Here is a 26,242-nt window from a genome sequence, read left to right on the forward strand (position 1 = left end):
AGAGCATATTACGATGGATTTCTTATTTGGACTACCTAGAACACCAGTGGGCTATGATGGTATATGAGTAATTGTGGATAGATTGACAAAAATAGCTAAGTTTTTACCTGTTAAAGTTACTTATATCCTAGACCAATTAGCCAAGTTGTATGTTGATCAAGTCGTGAGTCAGTTTGGAGCTTCGATTTCAATTGTATCAGATCAAGACTCCAGATTTATATCGAAGTTTTGGCCTAGTTTGCAGAAAGCTATGGGAACCAAGTTATATTTTAGTACCGCTTTTCATCCATAGATGAATGGTCAGTCGGAACGGACAATCCAGACATTAGAGGACATGTTAAGAGCATGTATATTGCAATTCAAAGATAGTTGGGATACGCATCTGCCGTTGATCGAATTCGCATATAACAACAGTTACCATTTGAGTATTAGAATGGCACCATATGAGGCACTATACGGAAGACCATGTAGGACTCCGATATGTTGGGATGAAGTCGGTGAGAGAAAATTACTAGGTCCAGAACTTGTACAATAGACATCGGATAACGTTAAGATTATAAGAGATAATCTTAAGACAGCTTGAGATAGAAAAGAGTTATACCGATAAGCGGAGAAGAGAATTGGAGTTTGAAGTATTTCTTAAGTTATCTCCATGGAAAGGAATACTCAGGTTTGGTAGGAAAGGGAAATTAAGCCCGAGATATATCTGACCTTACAAGATAATAGAAAAAGTTGACCCAATGGCATATAGATTGGACTTACCTCGAGAATTATCTCATATTCATGATGTGCTTCATGTGGCAATGCTTAGAAAGTATGTGCTAGATCCTACCCATATGTTGCCTGAGCAACCGATACAGTTGAGAGAGAATTTGTCTTATGAAGAGGAACCAGTGGAGATTCTTGACAGAAAGGAACATGTTTTAAGGAATAAGATAATCCCATTGGTAAAGGTACTATGGCGAAACCATAGTATGGAAGAAGCAACATGGGAAGCCGAAGAGCAAATCAGAAACAAGTATCCACAGTTGTTTAATTGACGGACTTGTAGCGAAATTTTGAGGACGAAATTTTCATAAGGGGGAGGTAAATGTAACCCCGAATCCTAATTTCTCTACTTGAGTACATTCCCTACTAAGACTAGTGTGGTGAGTGGGTTGATGTGGAAACGAGTGTGTAATGGTAGAGAAAAGAGTGGAGATTTGAAGAAAAGAGGAAATTTGGAAGCTTGACTTTTGGGAAAAAATTTGGAAATTTGGCTAAATATAGAATTTCGTGTGGGATGCGTTGGAAGGGACCAATGCATTAGAAGGGTGACGTTGATGCGTTGGAAGGATTGTTGGTGATGGCATGCGGCTGAAGGAAGAAAGATAGAGGTGATGCGTTGGAAGGCAGCCCATGCGTCGAGCAGGCCAAGCGCTGCCAAATGCCCAGCCATGCGTCGAGCAGCCTCGACTAGACGCCCCTACCCAATGCATCGAGCAACCTTGGCCAGACGCCCCTACCATGTGTCGAGCAACCACGCCCATGCGTTGAGTGCCCTGTTGAACGACCATGCTCATGCGTCGAGGCGCCCTGCCGAACATCAACGTGCCAAGCATGCCCATGCAGCCAAGCACGCCCATGTAGCCAAGCGCACAGCTCATGCGGCCAAGCACGCCCATGCAGCTAAGCACGCCCATGCGGCCGAGCGAGTGAACGATGGTCAGCCTATACCGCACGCCATGCGTCGAGCGGCCAGCTTATGCAGCACGCCCATGCATCAATGACCAGCACCATGCGCCCATGCCAAGCAAGCTGTGCGATGCTACCTAGTGAGCCATGCGTCGAGGATGGACGGTCACCCTATGCATTGGTGATGCTAGCTCTTGCGATGGCTAAGTTGGATTCCGATGGCTAAGTTGGATTGTGATGGTAACAAATTGGCTTGCTATGTGTTGATTATAGGCTATGCATTGAGTATGGACTATGCGTTGAACATCCAAGAGTTGGACGCATATAAAGGATGAGATCACCTAAAGGATGTCATCAAAACATGTGTCTTCTTGGGAGGAAGCCTTAAGCCTTAAGAATTTGAGGTGGTTGCATCTGAGGACATGCAATTTGAGGCTCATGCATTGGCTACATTGGAAGAAGACACTTAGATTGCGTTGATAAAAAAGATGTGTTGGTAGTGTGAGGAGGAAACACTTGGACATGCAGCTAAGTAGAAGGTGTCGAATTTGGAGAAGGTTTGGAAGCCTATAAATAGGGCCAAAAGACTTCATTTGTAGATCACAATTAAAAAGACAGTAAAAAGAGTGGGAAAGTTGAGTAAACCTTGTGTTGAGAGCAAAATCCATGCGTTGGTCATATAATTTCAAAGAGGATGCATTGGACAGTGAAGTCTGGAAAGCAGCATCAACTTAGGACGGGGAGTTCTTCTCCCAATTTACTCGTGCGTTTGGAGTGATTCTAAAGCCACCTGAAAGGTCTGGAAGTCTAGTTTTTAGGGTAGGGCTACCGGAGGAAAAACTAGAAGGGATCGGGCTAGAAACTGAGAAGAAGAGAGAAGAGTCAGGCTATCAGATAAACTTGAGTCAGTCTTAGTGATTCTATGATTCCGGCCAAACTACAAGAAGTTTTGAGCTCAAATTTTAGAGTAAGATTCCTGAGATATTTTAGAAAATGCTTGTAGAAGGAAATATCTCAAAATAAAGTCTATATCTATGAGTAAGTAGAAAGTCGAGGTGAGTGACTAAAACGTAGAAAGCATATTTTGAAGATTATTCTCATGCCAGCTAGTTTCCATGAGTTATATTTTAAATGCATACATGTGTGGGAAGTTTGTTGAAAAACTATTTATATGTGTTAAATATACCCAACATGCATTAGTATCTTTAAAACTATGTTTTTATATGTATTATATGCTTAGCTCAAGATTGGAGCACATAAGGGAGGCTTCCAAAGCAAAGTTTTCCAATATGGGATTCCCCAACCAAAGGTTGGTTCCCTCTTAATTTTTAAAACTAAAATTTTCACCCAATAAATTTTTATCTCAAAAAAAAAAAATTGAGAGAAATTCAAATTTTATTTTAAATTAACTCAAGCATCTTTGGTAGAAGTTCAGTTATGCTTCAAATGCAAATTTTGAATTAGGTAGAACATAAATTCTACTTAAATTCAAATTAAAGTTTCAAGTAAAAAAAAAAAAAGAAAAGAAAAGAAAAGACTCAAATTCATGTTTTGACAAGTTGGCATAAAAATGTATGTCAATTAAAAAAAATCAAATCAAACTTATGTACCAAATTAATAGTTTGATTAAACTGACCCATAAAATAGAGTCAAAGTCAAGAGGAAACAATTTGTATTTTGATTTCAATTTTATCTTTTTCGAGATTCATCCACTCAAACATGTGCATAAATGTGGCATTTGTTGAATGAAAAATTTTAGACCAGTCACAAATCACCATTTCATTTCTCAAATTAATGATGAAATTACAAATCGTCAAAATTGGGACCAATTAAAGGTTGATATGTATCCTAACTTGAAATTGAAAACATAAATTGGCAAATCTCGATGATAAAACTTGTTTCCATCATGACTGTTGGATTAAATAAAATTATTTTGGTTTAATTCGATATTATTATTTGGGATAAAGTCCAATTTGAGCCAATAAATAGACTTAATTTAGTCTATATGCCAAATAAGACTCAAATCCAATTAATTTGGTCAAAGGGCTAGGTCCATGGACCAACTATGTCCAAGCCCACGAAGTCTATTAGAGAACTCTAGAAAATGAGTTCTCTTTATTTTTTAGGATTAAAAATTTTAGACTCCAAAGAGTCTAGAGAGAATTTTCTATCGTCAGAAGACTCCCTAGCTGCTGAAGACTAAATTACCACTAGATATAAACCTTCTTCCAAGACTTCAATTTTAAGAACATCACGCACTCTAATTCCATACATCAAACATATACATTCAACGATAGTTAATCAAAGGATCAAGTAATAGAGATTGAACCACATCCGCAATAAATCTACATAAACATAAGTTCAACTCCATGAAACGCGTTTATCTAGAAACCTCATGTGAACACTCATTTTCTCTATTTTTTAGACTTATCGAAGAATTTCATCTTACAATCTCGAGAGAAAACTTCTAGTATTAGGTAGTATGAAAATTTTTTCATACTACCTCTACTAATTGTTTACACAAAAGTAGCATTTAAGAGTTAGTGGGGTCCATGAAATAAATCAGTAATAAATTAATAAATCAATTAATGATGTGTCAAATATTGAACGAGAGTAGCACTAGATTTTTTTCCCAACTTTAAACACAAACTTACAAATTCTAATATATTAAGTCTTTAACTTAGTAACCTTGTTAAGTAAGCCAAGACCCCTCAATGGATGGGTACAAATAATTGAGCTCTGTATTTTAGGCTTTTTAAACTTTCAAGAAAGCAATGAAAAGAACGAAAGAAAGAAAGCAAAGTATGAAAAAGATAGAAAAGAAAAGAAGACTCTTTTTCTTTTTAGATTAAAATTTCCTCCATTGTTGCTCTGCTTCTCTCTCTGATATTGATCTAACATTCTAACTCTCTCTCTCAACCTCAGTCTTGAACTTGAATAATTTTTTCTCATCTGATCTCAACCTTTCAAGACAATCTGCTGTTGCTAATTAGACTCTTAAGGTAAGTAACTTTCATTCTCTCTTCTATTACTCTTACTTTCTCATCTATTTTTCTTTCAAGGCTTAATCCTTTTCATCTTAAATTTTTGTGGGATATATACCTTTACTATGGTTTTAGTCATAAATAGGCAAAATTTTTGGAAATTTTTTTATGCACCACATATACATTCATTATCATCTCCATGTATTTTATCTAATTGTCCGATCATAATTGTCGCATGATATATTCTTCTTATATATTTTTCTAAAACCATGTTTGATTTATTTTGTATAAATTACGGTGTGATACAATGTCTCTAATTAGAAATTTTCTAGAGACAAAATTTTATAATTTATATTATTTTTTATAATCATTTGATTCTTTAAGATGGTGATCATTTTCTCAACTTTTTTATATTTAGCGGTAACAAATTCTTAATCAAATTATTAAAAAGAATAAATTTTTAAAAGTTATTATTTTTTAGTTTAGAAAATATGTCATAAAATTTTGAAAACAAAATCATAAGGTAATTGAGGGTAGTTTAATAAGTCTTAAGGAAATGGTTAGAAATAGTACGGTTAGATTTTCATTACAAAATTAGCACGTTTTTTGAAAATTCGTAAAGATAGTTTTTTTTCAGTCCATTAACGAGATTTACCACGAGATTTTAGTTAAAAAATCAACTTTTTCCAACTTATTGATTGTTTGGGGCATTCTTTGTACATCTTGTCAGATTATACACAAAGATTGTGTGCATCTCGATGCTAATTTCAGACAAAATAACATCGAGATTCTGTACATTTAAGCTTTCTCGGTAAAATCTCGGACATAGTTAAGACGAAAATTTATATATTTGAGTTTTCACGGTAGAATCTCGGACAAAATTAAAATCAAGATTCTATATATATCTCAAATCTTATCTAATTTTTTGAAAAGTTTAATATTTCCCAAAATTTAAAAATGAATCAATTTGAAAAATCTATTTTGATAATTGGAAAAATCATTTGAAATTTGGGAAATTCATATAGTTGTGAAAACATATATTATGCTAATTTTTTTTTAAAATTACGTAATAATTTGATATAATATTTAGTAAACATAATCAAAAATTGAAAATAATATAAGATTTGATATGAGATTTGAGAAGATTACATCAAAGAATTAGCAAATCTCGTCCTGTATTTAGGTTAGAAAAAGTTGATTTTTTAACTAATTCTTAGTGATCGATCTTGTGTGAGATGGACAGAGAAAATTTATTTTTACGAGTTTTCAAAAGGTGTGCTAGTTTTGTAAGATGAAAATCTAATCGTGTTGTTTTTGACAAATTTTCAAGCCTAAACCTTTATTTTTTTAGAACCACTCCAAATTAAATCATTGAAGCTTAAGTTTATATATCTTAATGCTTTTTTTTTTTTTTTATAGTAAATAGACGAGGAAATCGAATCTCTAATTTTAAAGCTGATAATATAAAATACTATGTCAATTAAGCCAAGATCTTTTTGGCTTGTATATCTTAGCTGGTTGAAGCATAAGTTAACAACTCTTTATATAATTTATAGTCAAACATAAATTTAAAAAACTGAGTCATCGTTAGAAATAACAAAAAAAAAAAATTAAAGTTTTTATATATAAATAGCTCATTTTAAAGAAATTTGTTTTTTTTTTAAATATCTATAAATACCATTTTCAATCAATATCTATGTTTTTTTTAAGAAGTATTTTCAAAATTGAAGTCCCAATTTTGAAAATCAAATAAAAAATTAGTTGTTATTTGTTTTTTTTTTGGGTGGGAGAGAATCAACCGTGACAACGTGTTAGAAATTTTCCGCCCATTTAGTAGTCTCGGTTCTGGCTGAGATAGTTTGTAAACAAGGGGCTATTTATGTAGACCGAAAAGCAAACAAATTCTTAACCTTTTTTTTTTTTTTTCAAAAAGCATAGTCATTCTTTGGACTTCTACGAAATTAATAATTTAGTTCATAAATTTTAGTTCGTCGATTTAATCTATGTATCAAATTGTCAAAAAGAATACCTTTTCTTCAATTTAAAAAATTGGAAGCTTTTATGTAACTAAAACATGCAAGCAAGTATCAACCATTATCACTTCAAATGGCACTCACATGAAGAGCTAGGTGTTCAAAGATGGATAAATCCACCATATGTTGGAAAAAAACCCACTACATAAACCAATTTTTAATTTCATTTTCTAAATTATATTTAATTTACAATTAAATTAAATATAATGCAAAATTCAATTTGTTAAATTGAAATTGATTTAATTTAAATAATTAATAATTTAATATCAAATATTAATTTAATTAATCACATATTTCACACATGAATCCTATTTAGGTAATTAATATTTAAAACAATATTTAAATATCGTCCCAACAAATAAATATTACATAATTGAAAAATTCCAAAGGTGGCAGGACAGGACCCTGACTGGAATTTTATCCTTTTAGAATCTTTCTTTTTAGAAAAAGATAAGATTACGATAAGATTTTTTGGTGGGACAGGACTCCACTTGACCTTATCTCATCGTAATAGGAAAAGTAATAATAAAGCAATAAAGCACAAAGCAATAAAGCAATAAAGGTAGATAGATGAGATATGTCTAAATTATCTTCAAGCATTGCTACAAACATCCCTTGATTCCAGTTGGATGGAGTTAGCATTTGAATATTCTCGATTTTGAGTATACAATTTTTGAAGGATTGGAATGATCTGGAACATGAATAATTTCCACGGATTTGGTGTCCACTAAGATGAATTCGTAGAAAGTTCTTGTTTTTTATACATCTTCGAGAAGATACTTGAATCTGTGAGGGAATACTTGAGAACAGACTTCTTGAATGGATGATTCGTCAAACTCTGGCTCGATCGTTAGATCGACTATTGTTGTTTTAGTGAAATATCCCGAAGTTGGTGGCCTCGAGTGGAAAACCTTTGACTTTACCACTTGGGAAAATGTTGTTAGGTTTTTGGGAATTAAATTTGAAGATGGCCTTATGGGTCTCTTATTTGAGTTGTTTACTCCCGAAGGACGTAATAGTGTTGTTGAGGGTTGAGAAGGCAGGTTTAAGGATCTTGACTGTATTGAAAGTGCCTTTTGGGCACTACCTTGACGCCTTCTAGACACAACTTCAAAGGCGGTGTCCATGGCATAATCTGCAAGAGTGTTTTCCATGCCTTTTATAGGCTCAATTTTGAAATCAAAGCAGGATAAGATTGCCTGCCATCTTGCAAAGATTTACTTTGAAACTAGATTCTTCACATCCTTTTCAAAGATGTATTTACTGGCCTTTGAATCTGTTCACACCAGAAAGTCTTTGTTGACAAGATCTCCTTGGAACTTTTCAACGCAATTTACTATTGCGAGAATCACTTTTTTTACCATGGAATAGTTCTTTTGAACACCATTCTAGACTCCAGAATAATAACGAACTACTGTTTCTCTTTCGTTAATTCCTTGCTTGAGAATGCCACCGTAACCAACGTCAAATGCATCGATTTCCACAATTGTATAAGCTTTTTCATCCATGCTTATCCAATTGAAAAAGTTTATCCAATTCTGGAAACCAATGCTTCTAACATTGATTACGGCGACATTCTCAAGCAAGGAATTAACGGAAGAAAACAGTAGTCCGTTATTATTCTGGAATCTGGAATGATGCTCAAAAGAACTATTCCACAGTAAAAAAAGAGATCTTTGAAGGAAATCAGAAACAAGATTTCCATGAGCAACGGAACAAGACTATTCCAAATTACAATAATGAATTAACATATATTTACAGTCGACTTCAAAACAAACGATTATACAAATATTTCCAGAAATTACAGCATGAACAATACAAATACATAAAGAGACAAACTCTATGCACATCGGCAGAAACGTCTCGACGATCTGTTGCGCACAAACACTGGAACAATAGCAGCCTCGAACGCTCGATCTACACGACCGCAACACAGCATGAACACTTCGCACTCATCCTTAACGATCTCCTTGGTCATGAAAAACTCTGTAACATGAACGGCCTCCACAGCACCACGAACGACCTCTAGAAAACCTCGACGGTGTCAAGTTGAGTCTGATACCACCAACAAGGCGACCTTGGTATTCTCGGTGTGAGTATCCAGAGGGTGGGCTCTGTTCGAACTTGGTATGAGGCAGACGAACTGAGGAAACAACGATCGCGTACACGACTTGGCAAGTGGGAGATGGCGGAGACCTATCGTATAAGTCGATGTCCAACTGTAGATAAAGCTAAACAATCGTCTAGCAAAAGTTATGCGGTCGTTTAGCTCGGTCTGTCGTCTACAGATGATCGTTTACCTTGGGCCAGCGATTGTTTAGTAAACACTGCACTTTCGTTTAGCTCGCCATTGCATGATCGTTTAGCTCGCTCAGCAGTCATTTAGTAAATCCAAATTTACTTGACGACTTCGTGAGTTTCTTTTGCACGAGAAAAGACTCGAAAAACCTTTTCAAACTTTTGTAAAAAACTTCTTTTCAAAATAGGAAACCACGTTCCTTTTAAACTCACGGTTACCATGATCCAATAATCATCCACTACTTTGGTTATTTAAAAGAAAAAGTATTAATTATCCAATAATTAATATTATTATAAATATAAATAATAACCAACTTACCATACCATATTTATAACCTATAGTTTTAATATTTCATCTCATGAAACATAAAAACCATGATTCTTTTTCTATTCCATGGTACTTAATGTAAATCTCATTTACATCAATCCTCCACTAGATGTATCTTATACATCATACCGATTATATCATATATAATCAAAATACCTCTTGTCAATTAGAACATTTCAAATTAACACCAAGAACTGATCCTCAACAGAATCCAAGCTACCAAGGGGACCTCACAGACCTGTAGCTCTGAAGCTCCAACGGTACGTGAATAACTAACTAAACTCTTTAGTCATGGGATTCATCATCAGTTAACTGCCAAGTACTCCACTAAAGACCGACAGCTGAACTCCTTACCACAGATATATTATGTGTCTATCATAACCAATCAGCAGTGCGATAACCCTTCATAGATCACTCGTAAGTACAATTGGGCCAATAACCGTTATGCCCTTGTAGTTACATCTGTCTCCTTAAGTATCACCGATCCCTCTAATGAACATAAGTCATAGTCTCACTATGACTGAGTCTTCTCTTCTAAAGAGAAGTTATGGCCACTATGTTCAAGCCCTGGAATCAGCCCTTAAGGGAGCCATCTCTCTACTTATTCCTGCTTCAGGAAATGAGTGAATTTCATATAGTGGATTGAGTTCCCAACTTCCAGATCAGACAAGTCCCCAAAAAGGTAGGCATGTTTAGTTGGCAATCTGGCCACTCTCACCCATACTAATCAAAGGACCACCCTCAAAGGCAGAAGTTCCCAAAACACTCAGGATTGAGGTCGTGTCACCTATGGTCGTTTAGGTGAGATGCAAGTCTAGTATCAACGGCGTTATATACAAAGTCTAGTCATCTCATGGTCCAAGTCTTATACAAACTCTTTGTATAGGACACCCCCGCTCCACGTCTCCACACGAATGATCAGAATCTACCATATGTAGTAGTTTACAACACTTGCAAACCTCTACAAAGCGGACCGTATCCATAGTGTCACCAAGATCAGGTATCCCACCTTAATCCTTATACTACAGACCGATTTCGGTTATCACTAAAGACATGATCCACTTGTATATCACATATACATGCTTAAGTTCATATAAGATAACCAAAGAGCTTTGTTTATTGGATATGAGTAAATGCCAGAATTAAATAACATTTATTTATTCATTGAACAATGTGTATCTTTACAAAACAACGAGACTCCGGGAGAATTAGGACACCAATCCCAACAATCTTATCAACAAATATTTTCTGGTGTGAATAGATTCAAAGGCTAGTAAATACATCTTTGAAAAGATGTGAAGAATCTAGTTTCAAAGCAAATCTTTGCAAGATAGCAGGCAATCTTATCCTGCTTTGATTTCAAAATTGAGCCTATAAAAGGCATGGAAAACTCTCTTGCAGATTATCTAAGCAGAGAACACCTCTCAAAGGAATAACCTCCTAAAAATTATCTCCCTAAAAAACCCCTAAAAGCTCATGGAACCTCTCAGCCGTCCTCGGCCACCAAGGCGGCCTCCGCTGAGGCAGAGCATTCAGGCTACCCTTCCAAGGCTAGTATTTCAAAGGGCAAACAACCCATCTCTCAATCTTCTGCACCATCTCCCATGAGTGTAGACAATTATGCCATGGACACCGACTTTGAAGTCATGTCTAGAAGGCGTCAAGGCAGTGCCCAAAAGGCACTTTCAATACAATCAGGATCCTTAAGCCTGCCTCCTTAACCCTCAACAACACTGTTATGTCCTTCGGGAGCAAACAACTCAAATAAGAGACCCATAAGGCCATCTTCAAATTTAATTCCTAAAAACCTATCAACATTTTTCCAAGTGGTAAAACCAAAGGTTTTCCAACTGAGACCACTATTTTTTGGATATTTCACTAAAACAACAATCGTCGATCTAACGATCGAGCCAGAGTTTGACGGACCATCCATTCAAGAAGTCTGTTCTCAAGTATTCCCTCATGAATTCAAGTATCTTCCCGAAGATGTATAAAAAACAAGAACTTTCTACGAATTCATCTTGGTGGACACCAAATCCGTGGAAATTACTCATGTTCCGGATAGTTCTAATCCTTCAAAAATTGTATACTCAAAATTGAGAATATTCAAAGTGCTAACTCCATCCTACTGGAATCAAGGGATGTTTGTAGCAAAGAAATTCTCAAAACCCTTCAAACCTCAAACATATACATATTGTGACTACATGCGAGCATGGTATAATATTTTTTTTTATTTCAAGCATACAACCATTCTTGGTTTGTTACATTTTGTAAGCAAGCTTACAAAATACATTTTCCAAATTGGTTTCAAACATGGTGCTATTTCAAACTATCAGAAGAAATCTTCCCAATAGAAGTCCAAAGGTCATACCACCTTTTTCAAAATAGGATCTTTTGTTGAAATTTCCAACTAGGACGATATGAAAATTTTAAAGCCTTAAGAAAAACACTAAGGATCAAGTGGTGGGAAAAGTTTGACTACTCTCACTTAGAAGTGTCAAAGCTAAAAGATTGGTTCAAAACCAATGTTGATCTACAAGATCTATCTCGTCAAGAAGATGAACAATTTACTTTGGCAAAAAAATTCAACTATGAGTTCTCTCACTGGAGCAGGATCACATGCTGATTTTACTTCAGTTCTCAATACAGTTGTCAGTCAATTATCAGACCATGACGAAACTCAAGAAGATGCAAATTCTTCTACATCAGTAAATAATGAAGTCGAAAATGATGAAGATGATTATGATCTCTTTGCCGATTACGACATCAACAACCCATTCTTAGACTCACAACCAAATTAGTCTAAAAAATGGTGACTCAAATGTTTATTTAAATTTAAAATTATGTAAATTATTTAAATCGTCTTTGTACAAAGGTGTGTAATCAGTCTGCAATTACTATTGTCGTTCAAAGAACTTACATTTGAGACAAAGATGATGGAGATAGTATGTTTTTGAAGTGGATTAACCACCCACTGGCCACAACGGTTAGCTGAAGATTGGAAAGCTCGGACAATTCACTGTGAGAGAAATGACTATAATATCCCATAAACTCATAAGGATTAGGTTGGGCAACCAAAGTAGGTGGGGTAGCCGAAGGAGTAAGACCCTAGATCATAGTCTCAAAAGAGTTGATAGGTAGATATATTCAATAGTTGTTCCAATCAAGGTCATTCAGGATAAATTGGGTGACATCATCAATAGCTATCAACTGAAGATATTATCAAGTGTGCTTGAAGATAATGCAGACATATCCCATCTATCTAACTTTATTACTTTATTGCTTTATTATTACTTTTCTAATTATGATGAGATAAGGTTAAGTGGGGTCCTGTCCCATCGACAAATCTTATCGTAATCTCATCTTTTTCAAAAAAGAAAGATTCTAAAAGGATAAAATGCCTTCTGCCTACTAGTAATTTCGATAAGATATTGACACGCGTCCCAACAAATAAAGATTACATGATTGAAAAATTCGAAAAGATTATGATAAGATTTTGTCGGTGGGACAAGACCCCCACTTGACCTTATCTTATCTTAAAAGGAAAAGAAAAAAAGCAATAATACAAATAGTAAAGCAATAATTAAAGCAATAAAGATAGATGGGATATGTCTGCAATATCTTCAAGCACGCTTGATAAGATCTTCAAGTGATAACGATTGATGATGTCACTCAGTTTTTCTTGAATGGCCTGCATTGGAACGACTATTACATATATCTACTGTATCAACTCTTTTGGGACTATGATCCAGGGTCTTACCTCTTCCGCTACTCCGCCTAGTTTGACTGCCCAACGTAATCCTTATGAGTTAATGGAATATTATAGTCATTTCTCATACAGTGATCTGTCCGAGCTTTCCAATCTTCAGCTAAGCTCTATGGCCGGTGGTTGGTTAGTCCACTTCAGGAATATACTATCTCCATCATCTCTGCCTCAATTGTAGGTCTTTTATAAACGGCGATGATAATTGCAGACTGGTTACATACCTATGTACAAAAGCGATTTAAATAATTTACATAAATTTAAACTTAAATAATAATTTGAGTAACCATTTTTTAGATTAATTTGGCCGTGAGTCTAAAAATGGGTCATTGATGTCATAATCGGCGAAGGGGTCGTAATCATCTTCGTCATCTTCGACTTCATTATTTACAGATGCAGAGGAATTTGCATCTTCTTGAGTTTCGTCATGGTCTGATAATTTCCTGACGACTGTATTGAAAACTAAAGTAAAATCAGTGTGTGATCCTGCTTCAGCTAGAGAACTCATAATTGAATTTTTTGTCAAAGTAAATTGTTCATCTTCTTGGCGAGATAGATCCTGTAGATGAACATTGGCTTTGAACCAATCTTTCAACTTTGACGCTTCTAGGTGGGAGTAATCAAACTTTTCCCACTATTTGATCCTTAATGCCTTGCTCAAGGCTTTGAAGTTTCCGTATGGTCCTAGTTGGAAATTCCAACAAAAGATCCACTGAATTTGAAAGTATAATGCAAATCTAAACGTCTTTGAAAAAGGAGACACATATATGCTAGTTTGAAAGAGGTGGTAAGACCTTTAGACTTCCACTGAGAAGATTTCTTCTGATAATCCAAAGTAGTTCCACAATGATTGAAACCAATTTGGAAAGTGCATTTTGTAAGCTTGCTTACAGAATGTCCCAAACCAGGAATGGTTGTATGCTTGAAACCAGAAAATATTATACCATGCTCGCATGTAGTCACGGTATGTATATGTTTGTGGTTTGAAAGGTTTTGAGAATTTCTTCATTACAAACATCCCTTGATTACAGTAGGATGGAGTTAGTAATTTGAAAATTCTCAACTTTGAGTAAACAATTTTTGAAGGATCTGATCGATCCGGAACATGAGTAATTTCTAAGGACTTGGTGTCTACCCCCAAGATGAATTCGTAGAAGGTTCTCGTTTTTTATACATCCTCAAGAAGATAATTGAATCCATGAGGGAATATTTGAGAACAGACTTCCTGAATAGATGGCCCGTCGAATTCTGGCTCGATCGCTAGATTGACTATTGTTTTTTTTGTGAAATATCCCGAAATTGGTGGCCTTGGTTGGAAAACCTTTGGCTTCACCACCTGGGAAAATGTTGACAGATTTTTTGGAATTAAGGTTGAAGATGGCCTCGTAGGTCTCTTATTTGAACTGTCTACTTCCGAGGGACATAACAGTGTTGTTGAGGTTTAAGGAGGTAGGCTTAAGGAGCTTGAATATATTGAAAGTACCTTGTGGGCACTGCCTTGACGCTTTCTAAACACGACTTCAAAGTCGGTGTCCATGACATAGTTATCTGCACTCATGGGAGATGGTACAGAAGATTGAGAGATGGGCTATTTGCCCTTTGAACTACTAGCCTTGGAAGGGCTAGCTTGGATGCTCTGCGACGGCGGAGGCCGCCTTGGTGGCCGAGGATGGCTGGGGGGTTCCATGGGCTTCTAGGAATTTATGAGGGAGTTGTTTTTCTTCTAGGAATTTATGAGGGAGTTGTTTTTCTTTCTTAGGAGTATATTTGCTTGAGAGGTGCTCTCTGCTTAGATAATTTGCAAGAGAGTTTTCTGTGCCTTTTATAGGCTCAATTTTGAAATCAAAGCAGGATAAGATTATCTGCCATCTTGCAAAGATTTGTTTTGACACAAGATTCTTCACATCTTTTTCAAAGATGTATTTACTGGGCTTTAAATCCGTTTGCACCAGAAAATCTTTCTTGATAAAATCTCCTTGGAACTTTTGAACGCAATTTACTATTGCGAGAATCTCCTTTTCCACGGTGAAATAGTTCTTTTGAGTATCATTCAAGACTTTAGAATAATAACGAACTACTGTTTCTTTTTCGTTAATTTCTTGTTTGAGGATGCCGCCATAATCAATGTCAGATGCATCGGTTTCCACAATTGGATAAGCTTTTTCATCTATTAGCCATAAGCATGGGATGCCTTTTGCTAAAGCTTTTATTGATTGGACCACTCGAGTATGCTCGTCCGTCCATGGTTTTGAATTCTTTTTCAATCTATCATAAAGGGGGAGACAGATGATACAGAGGTCTTTAATAAAGTCTCCAATATAATTTACACACCCAAGAAAGCGTTGGAGCTGTGTCTTGTCTTGAATAGTGTCTGGAAACTTATCCACGAAGTCTAGTGATCATAGGATTGGTTTAATTATTCCTTGATTAATATCATAACCAAGAAATCTAATTTTTGTTTGAAACAATTAAGATACCACAAGACCATTTGTCTTAATGATGTTGAAAAACACTTGCAAGTGCTTAAAGTGTTGTTCAATTGTATTTGAGAATACCAAGACATCATCAATATAGAAGATGGTGAAATCATGATATTTGTTAAATATGTCATTCATGACATTTTGGAACTCCGAAGGAACATTCTTTTATCCAAAGGGCATGACATTCCATTGATATTGCCCGAAGGGGACGTTGAAAGCTGTTTTATATCTGTCCTTTGTAAATACTTGGATTTGCCAAAATCCAAACTTCATATCGAACTTTGAGAAAATCTTGGCTGAGGTTATTCTTTTTAATAAATCTTGTCGACTAGGAATTGGATACCTAATCCATTTGAGAGCCTTGTTAAGGGGTTTATAGTTGCTTACCAATCTTGGAACTCCTCGTTCCTTCTCGTCTTGATTATTGACGTAGAAGGCCACACAGGACCATGGGCTTTTTTATGGCCTAATAAGCCCTTTTCGGAGGAGCTCATCAATTTCTGCTTTGTAGATTTTGATCAGGTCTTTTGACATTTGAATGGGCCTGGCCTTTGTGGGAATTTGTGTTACGTTAAATCCATCAACATATGAGAGCTCGACTATATGCTTCTTGCGAGCCCAAAAGGCATTTGGAATGTTTGAGCAAATTTTGGCTTCCATTTTCATTAGCAAATGCTGGATTTCTTTTGGACCGAAGGACTAGTAATTTGGTCAGCAACCTTCTTGTTCTAAATGTCATTTTGAAGGAACTCGGTTTGCTTTTCTTTCTTAGAAATTCTATTGATAAACTGCTGGATTTCTTCTTCAATATTTGAGATGTACTTAGAAGTTATCAGATGATAGAACTCAAAAGTCATTACTTTTCCAAATTTCTGAGATGATAATCCTTTCTTAGAAACATGAAAAAGGTATAATTGAGTAAGGAAGGGTGTTCCCAAGATAACTTTCTCTGATAAGTCTTTGACTAAAAGAAAGGTGTTAACAAAACACACATCTCCTTTGCAAATATGCGCTTTTGGCAATTTATAATTGATGTGAAGTCCTGGTTGTTGGCTCTTCTAAGAACTTCCATTGTTTTTTCAAAATACCTTGATGGTATTAATCCTTCTTGGATGACGTTTTGGTCTGCTCTAGAATCCAGTAAGGCAACTGCTTCGAACTTGAAATCTTGAACCTTAATAGTGACCTTAAATAACCATTTTTTATTGTAGACTTTACTGATATAGTTGATTACTTCTATATCATCCTTTTGAACTCCTGAATTTTCTCTTGAAGGAATTACGTTTGCGGATTGCTGTTGGAAATTACTGAATGCATTTTCCAGAATCGACAGTCATTGCTTATTGATTGCAACTTCCCTTTTGAGTTTCTTGACTTCCATATGGAGGTCGGAATCTTTTGTGGGCTCTTGGAATGATTCATTATTGACCCGATTGAGTATTTCTTGAAAGGAATATTGAATTGGTTCAAAGACTTGAAGCTTCGAACTTTGTCCTTCTAGAGACTCCCGGAGTTTTAGAAGGACCGTTTTCTTAGATAATTCATCGGGAAGCTCTTCTATCAGATCAAGTAGGTGTTCTTGATCTCTTGTTAGAACATTGATACATCCCGTGCAAGGGATAGCTTCTTCTGAAAATTGAGAGGAACCGGAAGAGTATCTTTCAGAGGAGGAATCTCCAATAACTTCATTGATTATTCTCTCGGAGATGATTCTTCTGAAATAGAGATTTCATCTTCAAACCAGATGGCAAAGAGAAGAGATTGTTTTAGGTCATTGTCAATCTCTAGATTGTTGATCTTCTTTATCAAGGGGCATTTATTAGCATAGCGTCCCTGTTTGTTGCATCGAAAACAAGTGGTTCCTTTCTTCTTGGAATACTTCTTGTTTCTATTGTAGTTTGTAAAAGGATTACCTACTTATATTGCCAAAAAATTTTATCAGAAGATGTCTGAAATACTACAATACAGAAACTTCAAAGCCTTGAGCAAGGAATTAAGGATCAAGTGGTGGGAAAAGATTGATTACTCCCACCTAGAAGCGTCAAAGTTGAAAGATTGGTTCAAAACTAATGTTCATCTATTGGATCTATCTCGCCAAGAAGATGAACAATTTACTTTGACGAAAAAATCAATTATGAGTTCTTTAGCTGGAGCAAGATCACACGCTGATTTTACTTCAGTTCTCAATACAGTGGTCAGGCAATTATCAGACCATAATGAAACTCAAGAAGATGGAAATTCCTCTGCATCTGTAAATAATGAAGTTGAAGATGACGAAGATGATTACGACCCCTTCGGCGATTACGACATCAATGATCCATTTTTAGACTCACGGCCAAATTAGTCTAAAAAATCGTTACTCAAATTATTATTTAAATTTAAATTTATGTAAATTATTTAAATCACTTTTGTACATAGGTATGTAACCAGTCTACAATTATCATCGCTGTTTATAAAAGACCTACATTTGAGGCAGAGATGATGGAGACAGTATGTTCCTGAACTGAACTAACCAACCACTGCCCACAGCGGTTAGCTGAAGATTGGAAAGCTCGGACAGATCACTGTATTGGAAATGACTATAATATCCCATTAACTCATAAGGATTACGTTGGGCAGTCAAAGTAGGCGAGGTAGCAGAAGAAGTAAGACCCTGGATCGTAGTCCCAAAAGTGTTGATACGATAGATATATGTAATAATCGTTCCAATCCAGGCCATTCAGGAGAAACTGGGTGACATCATCAATAATTATCACTTGAAGATCTTATAAAGCGTGCTTGAAGATATTGCAGACATATCCCATCTATCTTTTATTGCTTTACTGTTTGTATTATTGCTTTATTTCTTTTTCTTTTAAGATAAGATAAGGTCAAGTGGAGGTCCTGTCCCACCGACAAATTCTTATCCTTATCTTTTCTTCTTCAAAAAGAAAGATTTCAAAAGATATTTTACCAGTCAGGAGTCCTGTCCTGTCTGTCACATTTGGAATTTTTCAATCATGTAATTTTTGAAATTGTTAGTAGGCAGATAACAAAACAAGAAATTCAGAGATGGTAGAAGTGTTTGTAGACTTCATTTTCAAAATAAAATTTAAAAAAACTCAAAAACTAAATAGTTACTAAAAGGGCCTAAAGTGTTACAATTTTGAAATTACATTGACTAAATAGTTACCCATTAAAATATATGCATCATGAATCAAATGTGTTTTCTAACCAAACAAAAAATAAATATATATGCATTAGATATTAGTGATAAAAAAAAACGTAGTTGCAATTTGTGAATTAAACTTAAAGAAAAGCTTTGCGTTGCAACTTTAAATTAAAGAGGTTAGCACAGATCAAAATGACACAACAAACAACTAACATGAGATTGAAGCTTTTAATAGACACAGAAAGAAGTGTTCTTTATGGTGAAGCGGACAAAGATTTCATAGATTTTCTTTTGAATCTACTTTCACTTCCACTTGGGGCTGTAATTAGGCTGTTGACTAAACAACACATGATTGGTTGCTAGGGAAACCTATACGAAAGTGTAGAAACCTTAAACGAGACGTGTTTTATTAAACCAAGGCAAAGCAAAGAAACCCTATTGAGACCCAAAGTCTCACTCAATTGTTCCACCAAGCTTTTGCCTTATATTATTGATCAAACCTCTAGTAGTTCAATTGGTGATAATGCTCCTAATTCAAGTACTTGGAGTCATGGTTGTAGTTCATTTGGAGCTCATTCAACTACTTTGAGTGATAGTTGCAGTTTATTTGGTGCAGCTTCAAGTACTTCGAGTTTTTGTTTTAGTACTATTCCTTCTAGTTCATTCAGTCTTGGTTCTCTTAGTTCGGGATTTAGTTCTATTGGCTGTTCAAGTACTTCAATTGAAAGTGGAAGCACGAGGTGCGAAGTGTAACGGTCATGCTTGTCCAGAGCCTGTTTCCCATGGCCGCATGCCCAATCCAACCCCCTTCTAGCTTACTTTCATATCCTGTATTGTATTAGTTTAGTTAGCTTGCTTTCTTTACATTTACATTGTAAGTGACCACTCGCCCTTTTGCATATGCAAAGGCACCAGTTGGCTTTTTGTTCAGAATGCACTATATGGGGATAAGACTAACCATCACTTCCTCATACCCGGAGTAGTACTCTATAAAGCCGTTGTTGTTGCTTATTGCTTTCTAGTCTACTACAATCTTTCTTTCTTTATACACACTCTCAAATCTTCTTACGAAAACCTTTTCTCTAAACCCGTTTTCTAAAACCATTTTCCCTAAAACGGGGTTGGAGGTTGCAAGAGGCACTCGGTGTGCCATCGGCAGTCCGTATTCGAGTTGGCTGGCTTGTTCGTGAGCGGGAACAAGTGCCGCACAATCGCTAAAAGAAGCTTCCGAAAGAGCGATTGTGACACGAAGCAAGTAGTAGCAGTGGTGGTGATGGATTAAAAGTGGGATTTGTGAAGGAATTGGCAACTTACATTGTGATGGATGATCTAACTGTGAAGCATATTTCTGACTTCTCCATAGTTTCCCTTTTCAGAAAGTTCAATATCAAGGATGCATATACCTTGGAGGAGAAAGTTATCACTTTGAATGTTGATGAGGTGATATATATATAATATATATGTCCACTTTTTCGATTTAGGGTTGGTTAACGTTTTAAAGAGTATTTGGTAACAACTTATTATGTTTCCAATTTTTCATTTTCTAAAAAAAATGGAAAACTTTTGGAAATAATAATTTTGGTAACTGTTTCTAATTTATCATTTTCTGAAAAAAAAAAAGAACTTTCTAAATGATAGAATTATGGTTTGGTTTAGAAATTTATGCTTATTTTCTTGGTTTTCTCTCAAATTCTTTTATAATATGGTTTTCTTATTAAGGAAATATTTTAGTTTTATATATGTGTATATATATATATGTATATTTTGTCGAAAAATAGATTGTAACCCTAGGGGTATTTTAGTATTGTATGTACCCTAGGGCTTCCCACTAGTCTATTTATTTGGCCTATTCCCTTGTACTTTGTGTATCAGAATTAATAATAAAAAGCAGTCTCTATCGTGGTTTTTTCTCCCTATCTTGTGTTCCTTTCTTCCTCTTTTTTCAACATGGTATCAGAGCATGGCGATGAAACCCTAGTCAACATTGATGAAAATAGACCAGATTCTCCATCAACAACCTCCATTGGAACTAGTCGGGAAGCCGATATCACCAAAGTCGTTCGGGAAGCCGTAGAACAATAGCTCGAAGTCACGCTACCAAAACTCATCCAATCCGTTTCAGACCCTAACCCTAATCGACCTAGTTTCAGTCGACTAGATCCCAGCCGTAGCCGAACCCAAAATCATCCAGTTGCGTGACCCCGACGTTTTCCAGCCGCTCGACCATTCCCAATCGCTGCGGATGTACCAGCCACGAGACCCCAATGCTTTCCAATCGCTCGACCACTCCCAACCGCTGCGGATGTTCCAGACGCTCGAGCACAATGTTTCCAGCCACTTGACCACTCCCAACTATAGTGATTCCAGCCGCACGACTCCAGTTACACCTCATCATCGGTCGACCTAGCTGGTGCGACAAACCAGTCGAAGCAGATCCCGCCAGTCGCAACTTCACATCCTCTTCTAGCTGGTTGCTGTGGTCGAGCAGAATCAATAGTCGATGCGACTTCTCATCAACGGCCTACTCTGATGGTGCCAGCAGTTAGACCTGAACATCAACCTTGTCGGGGGTCTACAAGTGATCACCAACGGCGTTTTGCCCATCTACAATAGCAGCTTGCAGATTTCAGGACGATTCTTGGGACTAACTCTCAACTAGATGTCTTGGCCAACATACCAGTATACTCTAAAAACCCGATAAATTCTTTCCCTATTTTACCCACTACAAATATCCTGTCTGGATCCATGGAAAATTCTACCCTATTTTACCCATTACTGGAGAGAAATTGAATGGCCAGAACTACTTTTCCTAGGCTCAATCCATCAGAATGGCCTTGGAAGGACATCATAAGTTTGGATACTTGACTGGAGAGATACCTAAGCCCGTTCAAGGAGACCCTCAAAAGCGAATCTGGAAAGAAGAAGACTCGCTGTTGATATCTGTTCTGATTAATAGTATGGAACCCCAGATTGGCAGACTGTTACTCTATGCTGCAACTGCCAAGGATATTTAGGATGTTATTCAATAAATTTATTCACAGAGGCAGAATGCATCCCGACTCTATACATTACGAAAACAGGCACATGAATGTAAGTAAGGCACTATGGACGTAACGTCCTATTTTATTAAAATGACTCTTTTGTGGTAGGAGATGGATCTTTGTAGGGAAACAATCTGGAAATGTGCTCATGACGGAGCACAGTATGCAAAAATTGAAAAGCAGATCATGTCTATGACTTCCTGGCCGGTCTAAATTCGAAGTTTGATGTTGTTCGGAGTTGGATTCTGGGGCAATGCCCTACTCCCTCTCTCATGGAAGTATGCTCAGAAATACGTCTGGAGGAAGATAGATCAATTGCAAAGAATAACTCTGTCATCACCTCTACTGATGTTGCGGTTTTGCCACTAAGTCCTCAAGTACTAACGGCGATAAAAGGCCCACTTCTGTCTGTGAGCATTGTAAAAAATCGTGGCATACAAAGGACCAGTATTGGAAGCTACATGGACGACCCCCAAATAGTAAACGTTGCCAATCACATGATAAATCAACATCTGGATGTGCCCTTGTGAGTAACTCAGTAAATGAGAATCCTTAGAAACCCTCAGTAGATAGTTCGACTAGCCTGAGTACGATTGGAGTCAGTGCCATCGCCCAGTTAGGTAATATCCAGTCTTTTAGTCTTATTAGTATTAACAGGAAAAAACCTTGGATTGTTGACTCAGGGGCGACATATCATCTTACTGGTACCTCTGAACAGTTCCTCTCATATTGTCCAAGTGCCGGTAACGAACGAATTAGGATTGCAGATGGGTCGTTTGCACCTGTTGCAGGAAAAGGGAATTTATCTCCATTTGAGGGTTTGGTTTTGCGAGATGTTTTGCATGTTCCTAAAATTTCATATAATTTGTTATCCATCAGTAAGATTACAAGAGATCTGAATTGTCAGGCAGTTTTTTCACCCGATTTTATTTTATTTCAGGATTTGAGCTCGGGGACGATGATTTACACTGCCCGGCACGATAGGGGACTCTACTTCCTGACAGATGATGCTTCCTCTAGGAATGATTATAGAACTAGCCTTGTCTCTTTAAATTTTTATATTTCTGAGAATGATTTTCTGTTATGGCATTACCGCTTAGGACATCCAAACTTTTAATACATAAAATTCTTAGTTCCGCATTTATTTCGCAATATTAATATGTCTTCTTTAAATTGTGATGTGTGTATTCGTACCAAACAGTGTCGTGTCTCCTTCCATTCCCAGCCCTGTAAACCATCCAAACCCTTCACCTTAGTTCATAGTGATGTTTGGGGTCTCTCACCAACCATTACCTCCACAGGAAAACGTTGGTTTGTCACTTTTATAGATGACCACACTAGGCTTACTTGGGTATTTCTTCTAACTGATAAGTCCGAAGTGTTATCTGTATTCCAGAAATTCTATACCACTATGGGAACCCAATTTAGTGCCAGGATTGGTATTTTGAGAAGTGACAATGGGTGGGAATTTTTAACACTTCCTTCCAGGAGTTCCTTGTATTCAAAGGGATTTTCCACCAAAGTTCGCGTGCCTACACTCCCCAACAAAACGGGGTAACCGAAAGAAAAAATCATCATTTGGTGGAAATTGCCAGGTCCTTGATGCTATCCACATCACTCCCATCTTACCTATGGAGTGATGCCATCCTTACTGCTGCTCACTTAATCAACCGAATGCCTTCCCGAGTCCTCAACTTTCAAAACCCATTAGACAGTTTGAAAGAGTTATACCCCACTATTCGTTTAGTCTCCGATGTACCACTTCGGGTTTTTGGCTGTATTACTTTTGTTTACTCCCATGGTCAAAACCGCATGAAATTCACCCCCCGTACTAAAAAATGCGTCTTTGTTGGGTATCCACTTCATCAACATGAGTATAAATGTTACCACCCATCGTCTCGCAAGTATTTTGTTTCTATGGATATCACCTTCCTTGAGGATCAGCCCTTCTTCCCTGTTAGCCATCTTCAGGGAGAGACATCTAGTGAAGAGACTAACTAGTCCACTTATACAGTTCCCTTGGAGTTCCCGAACATGTCGGTCCTATCCTCCCTACCAATCAAGTCCCATGGATAACATACTATAGGAAGAATCTCATGAAGGAAGTAGCGTCACCTGTTGCATCTTCGGCTCCAGTCCATGAGTCAAACCCGACATCAGGTACGTGTATTCCTGAAATTAATGAGATTGATACTTGCACTGAGACTAACGAGAGGAAAAGGGGGGAAAAGGTGCTGATAACACCACTATAGCAGATGGGAAGACTACAGAAAATAATGTTTCGAACACAACTCTAGAAAATGTGAGTGATACTAGAGATAATCGTGAAAAGGTGATATCTGAAGATGAAAACCAGGCAAAGGAGACTAGGGATCACAGTGAAAATTCTAACAGACTGAAGGAGCATGATGCTTCTCTTGATCTTCCAATTGCCCTAAAGAAAGGTATTAGGTCATGTACAAGGTACCCTATGCATAGTTACATGACCTATAGTAACCTGTCATCTGAATTTAGGGCGTTTACCACCAGTTTAGATACAGGGGTGATATCGAGTAACATACAGGAAGCAATAGGAACTAAAGTTTGGAAGGTTGCTGTTATGGAGGAGATAAGGGCTTTTGAGAAAAATGGAACATGGGACCAGGTGATCCTACACAAAGGGCACAAGAAAGTTGGATGCAAATGGGTTTTCACTATAAAATACAAGTCGGACGTGACTGTTGATCGGTACAAGGCCAGACTAGTTGCCGAAGGGTTTACCCAAACCTTTGGGGTAGATTACTCCGAGACAATTCTCTCTCAGGGCTAAACTCAATACTATCCGAGTTTTGCTATCAGTTGCAGTTAATAGAGATTGGCCTCTGCATCAACTGGATGTAAAAAATGCCTTTCTCAATGAAGAACTTGAGGTGGAAGTCTACATGAATCCTCCCCCCGGATTTGAAGATTAGTTCAAACAGCGAGTTTATTGGCTGAGAAAGTTGTTATATGGGTTGAAACAATCTCCGAGAGCCTGGTTTGACATATTTGCCACCTTTGTCAAAGGACAAAGGTATACCCAAGGGAATTCAGATCACAGACTATTTACAAAGAAGTCAACTTCAGGGAAGGTTTTCGTTCTCATTATGTATGTTGGCGATATTGTGCTCTCCGGTGATGACGATGATGAAATTGTGAAACTCAAAGCGAAGATGGCCAAAGAGTTTGAAATTAAAGACCTTGGGAAGTTAAGATACTTTCTTGGAATGGAAGTAGCCCGGTCAAGGGACAGAATCTCAATGTCCCAACGGAAATACACGATTGATCTTCTAACGGAAACAGGAATGACTGGGTGCAAATCTGCTGACAGCCCAATTGAATATAATTCAAAGCTCAGCAATACCAGTAACAATGTCCCGGTCAATAAAGAAAGGTATCAGCGGTTAGTTGGAAAATTGATATACTTATCTCATACACCTGATATTTCATATGCAGTGAGTGTTGTCAGTTAGTTTATGCAGGCTCCTTGTGAGGAACACATGACAGCAGTTGAATGCATTCTATGATATCTGAAAGGTACACCAGGTAAGGGGTTAATGTTCAAGAAGTCTGATAAATGCTGCATTGAAGCCTACACTGATTCTAATTAGGCAGGGTCTATTGTTGATAGAAAATCAACATCAAGGTATTGCACATTTGTTTGGGGTAATCTAGTGACTTGGAAGAGCAAGAAACAGAGAGTTGTGACCAAAAGTAGTGCGGAAGCTGAGTATCGAGCCATGAGTTTAGGGATATGTGAAGAAATCTAGTTGATGAAAGTGTTGTTAGATCTTCATCAAGACAATGAGCTCCCAATGAAACTATTTTGTAACAATAAGGCAGCAATAAGTATTGCAAATAATCTTGTTCAGCTTGATAGAACAAAACACGTTGAGATCGACCGACACTTCATCAAGGAATGACTTGACAACGGAAGTATATGCATTCCTTATGTTCCCTCAAATCAGCAAATTGCAGATGTGCTCACAAAAAAGTTACTGAGACTAAGCTTTGATTATTGTATCAGCAAGTTGGGCCTTATTGATATTTAAGCCCCAACTTGAGGGGAGTGTCGAAAAAACAACTTGTAACCCTAGGGGTATTTTAGTAATTGTATGTACCCTAGGGCTTTCCACTAGTCTATTTATTTGGCCTATTCTCTTGTACTTTGTGTACCAGAATTAATAATAAAAAACAATATCTATCGTAGTTTTTTCTCCCTGTTTTAGGATTTTCCACGTAAATCTTGTGTTCCTTTCTTCCTCTTTTTTCAGCATATATATATATATATATATATATATATATATATATAAGCAACAAATATTTTGTCATGTCAAATTAAGTAAAAAAACAGAATCTAAATCCAAATATTTGGTCATGTCAAATTAAGTAACAAAACAGAAGCTAAATCCAAAAGCAAAGATTTGGTCAAGTCAAATCTTAAATATTTTGATAATTAAGCAACAAAACAG

General features: G+C 36.7%; 1 long non-coding RNA gene across 3 annotated transcripts; it reads left to right on the forward strand.

Annotated features, from left to right (window-relative positions):
• Positions 1–4,406: 4,406 nt before the first annotated feature.
• On the forward strand, positions 4,407–26,014 carry LOC120080785 (uncharacterized). Of its 3 annotated transcripts, none has more exons than XR_016530851.1 (2): positions 4,407–4,676; positions 16,836–26,014. It is a non-coding gene; the product is annotated as an uncharacterized LOC120080785 (long non-coding RNA). The 3 variants fall into 3 exon arrangements; XR_016530852.1 differs by having other exon boundaries at positions 17,979–26,014; XR_005482647.2 differs by having other exon boundaries at positions 22,693–26,014.
• The last annotated feature ends 228 nt before the right edge of the window (positions 26,015–26,242 follow it).

This window comes from Benincasa hispida, chromosome 7, assembly GCF_027475165.1.
Source record: "Benincasa hispida cultivar pf3 chromosome 7, pf3_genome.v1.1, whole genome shotgun sequence".
NCBI classification, from domain to species: domain Eukaryota; kingdom Viridiplantae; phylum Streptophyta; class Magnoliopsida; order Cucurbitales; family Cucurbitaceae; genus Benincasa; species Benincasa hispida.